The 3,964-nt window shown below is 28.9% G+C and overlaps 1 pseudogene; it reads right to left on the bottom strand.

Annotated features, from left to right (window-relative positions):
* Positions 1-418: 418 nt before the first annotated feature.
* LOC126554444 (uncharacterized) lies at positions 419-3,312 on the bottom strand (annotated as a pseudogene).
* Positions 3,313-3,964: the final 652 nt, after the last annotated feature.

Raw genomic sequence — 3,964 nt, 5'->3', positions numbered from 1 at the left:
AATAGTTACAACCTATGTAACAGTGTACAACAGGCAAGTAAAATAATTAATTAAATGTATTAATTTAAAAATGTTAAAAAACAAAATATGATTTTTTATTATAAAAAAACAAAATATATATACTTAATATCTAATATCGCTTTAGGTACCTAATAGTAAAAGGAAAATATAATATAAAATAAAAATAAATATATAACAAGAGATAAAAATTAGAAAAGTAATTAAATGTAACACTTTGAAAATAATTAAAACAAAATATGATTTAACATAAAACAATAAAAATAGTTACCTACTTACTATGTATTAATATTATAAATAATTACTGTGGTAATATTATAAAGAAAATACAATACCTATATAAATTATATAACAATTAAAAATATAACTTAGTATACAAAATAATATAAATAAAATAATTAATGGATTATAACCTAAATATAATACATTAAGAATTGATAAAATTAAATTACAACGGCTTCATGGCTGCGCATAAGGTCCAATTTCCCTTTGAACGTATCCATCATTACGATGACCGGTATTCCGCAAAAACAACAAGAGGTCTTGTTGTTCATTAAGGCGCTGGACATTTTGAGCAATAATATGAGTGGCAATAACTTGTTCCGATCTTGATATGCCGTCTCTCACCTAATAAAAATAATAATTCATATTATATTTTAAATTAAGTAAAACAAGTTAAGTATGTTAACCATTTACCCTGAGATTATTCCGTACTTGATTAAATTCAACTGAAAACTGATTTTCAATGTAAGTTAATTTTCCTGAAATAGAAGATGACATTATTATATATTACATACGTTATTATATCATCAATTTTATATTATTTATCCATTATTTAATAATGAATAAAAATATGTAATATATTTTATTATAAATATAAATATATATTATTTAATAATATATAAATAATATAAAATTGATATGATATACTATAAAACTACAGCAATAAAGACTATTTATTTTACATCATGCTAAATATTAAATTAACTAAATGTTGAACCCAAGGCAAAATAATCAAACATAATTAATAGACTAGAGTGATATGTCACAGATTTGTCAGGACACAACTGATTTTCAACCCATTGTCTTGAGGAAGTGTCTTAATGAAATGTCCCAAATAACAAATTTTGGTTGTTGGTATATGGTTAAAAATTATTGTCTATTTTATAAAAATATCAATTCATAATTATATAAAATATTTTTTAAATTATTATAATATTATTATTTCATGTATAAATGATTATTCATTTATAACAAAAATCTAGTTTTAAAATAATTGTGGTGTAATTAAAAAAATATATTATTAATTATTTTGTTAAGATAAGACACAAGCAAAAAACAAGACAATAAGAAATCAGTAACCATAGCACAAGCATTACACATAAAATCAAGTAACTACAATAATACACGAAAGCATAGATTATAAGGAAAGCAACAAATGGTTTTTAACTAAAATTAAAATACACATAAATTAATTTGCTTATCTGTAACACGCTGTTGAACATATAAACCAAAAACCATAATATAATCACAAACATTTAGGACAAAGTTACAACACATAAAAACACATCAGACGTTATCTGACTCACGGAGAAAATCCCAAATATTAGGATGGCGTCCCATTTGCGACAATAATGTTGAGTGGAATGATTCTAAATAGTTATTGTACGATAGTCTTCTCCAAAAACACTGATAAACTCTGGACCAACCTGTAAAAACCAATAATGCTCAATATATCCAATAAAAAATTTCTCATTCCCTGTTCGACTTCAGGAAATTGTTGAACATACTGCATGATGGCCCTGAAACCATCATACATACAAAACCGTGGACATTGTGGATGACCCCTAACAGCAGGCAGATGAGGCAGTGCAAGAACCATTCTGAAAACACGAGCTGCTTCAGGATTTCTCTTGACTAAATCCAAAACACCATTTAATTTACGATGACAATACCGCACAATTGATTGGGTGTAATGGAACCAGCAACATCCTAATCTACTTTCTGGAAATGCTTGTTGAACTGCATTCATGAGTCCTTTTCATAATCTGTAACAAATCGAATTGAATTATAATTTAAAGGTAAAATTTGACGAACAATATAAACAATGTAACGTATGTTTCTTCTGTCCGACTTCTAAGAAGAACATACACCATTGGGAACGATACACTCTTAAATACCACTTGAAAAGTCAGAAAACTTCTCAAGTCTGCAGGAGTAGCAGGAACAGTCTTGAAAGTCCCGTCAATTCCAACTGTTGTAACTGTGGCCAACTCTTCTCTAAATCTCCTAATTGCATCCAGGTTTGCAAAAATAATTCCTTCGCTTGATCCATTGACTAGAAGTTCTTGTTGGAAGAAATTTGACGGTGGTGTCTGAAGCGTTTGACTGTAGGCAGCATTCTCTGGTCGGGTCAATGCTTCAGCAAGCTCATGGATGTCTTCGGGAATGCGTCCACCGTTTGGTTGACGGGACCTCCGCATCCTCTTCCATCTTCTCTGTCCTTGCATAAATGTGTAATTGTTAGCAGCTTCTGGATACCTAAAAAAATTTAATAAAATTTTTTTTAATTTGTTCAATACAATTGTTTATTTCACTATAAACTTACTGTCAAATCACATTTTTAACTACACAAACAAATTATAATAATTATCAATAATACAAATTATTGAATGAGGCTGGTTTATCATTATAATATATTGTAAAATAGTTTTAGGTATTTTAAGAGGAAACTGATGATAATGTATAGTTGTTTGACATTGTACAACGATGATAAGTACAACATAACCGAGACCTAATTGATTTATTTATTATGTAAAGCTTATAACATATTATAATAACTACTAACCCATTAAATTAAAAGAAATATACCAAATAAACATATAATATATATTATTATATACTATATTATTTATATATATTATTATTATTTTTTCTATATTATAGAATTGGAAAATTAGTTGTATTAAATTCAACAGTGCCTCTTAATAATAAATAACCAAGTAAATAACTTAGAACAAGGAATGTTTAACAACTTTATCATAATACTTGCAAATTTATCAGTTACCTACCTAACTGTGATTAAAAATATATAAGTAAGCGAATAATGTTTAAATAAACGAAATAGTTAGTTAAATAAAATATTAATTCAAAAACTTACTGAACAATTGCATTGTTGTATGCAGTCCTAACTGAAACAGACATGTTTTCAGGATCAATGCCCCTTGCCCCAATTGCTTCTCTCAAGAAAGGCACATGTAAATTGATATCTGCTGGTTCGTGGTTGTGTCGATTTCGAATTCTTATTCTATTGTCAACAGGTTCTGTACTTATCGATGCTGTACAAGGACAATAATCATGTACCCGACTTCTTTGCCTTTCACATACCAAATATATCCGGTTAATTCTGGCTTCGCGCTTGTAGTACTTAAAACCTAAATTATCAATATAAACCCTAGAACCATGATGAACCCCCGGGATCAGTCTTCATCAGTTACTTCTTCATCTTCATCGGTGAGTTCTTTATTCGGGTTGTTCTCGTAAACAACTGGACGAAAATAATCATGATCCAACAAATGAGCTGGGAGACCGACTTCTTCGATGTTCATCATATCTGGAATCAGGAAACTAAAAAAAAAAAAACAGCAAATCACACGAACAAAAAGTCGGAGGAGGTCAAATTTTCAAAAAACGTGCGACAGCACAAATAAAATGTGAAATTATGACCTATGGTCAAAGTTTTAAAGAACAACGTGCGACAGCACGAATAAAATCGGCAGTATGACCTATGGTCAAAGTTTTAAAGAACAACGTGTGATATCACGTTTAAAAAATGACGTAAAGTTAAGTACAAATAAGTCAACGAATAATGTTGAAATATTTCACAAGCTCAAAAGCATACAAGACACAAGAACAGTCGTCCGTCGTGTTCGAGAGCTGTTAAGCG

Source organism: Aphis gossypii, unplaced genomic scaffold (assembly GCF_020184175.1).
Source record: "Aphis gossypii isolate Hap1 unplaced genomic scaffold, ASM2018417v2 Contig00507, whole genome shotgun sequence".
Lineage (NCBI taxonomy): Eukaryota > Metazoa > Arthropoda > Insecta > Hemiptera > Aphididae > Aphis > Aphis gossypii.
This window is presented reverse-complemented; position numbering and strand designations above follow the sequence as displayed.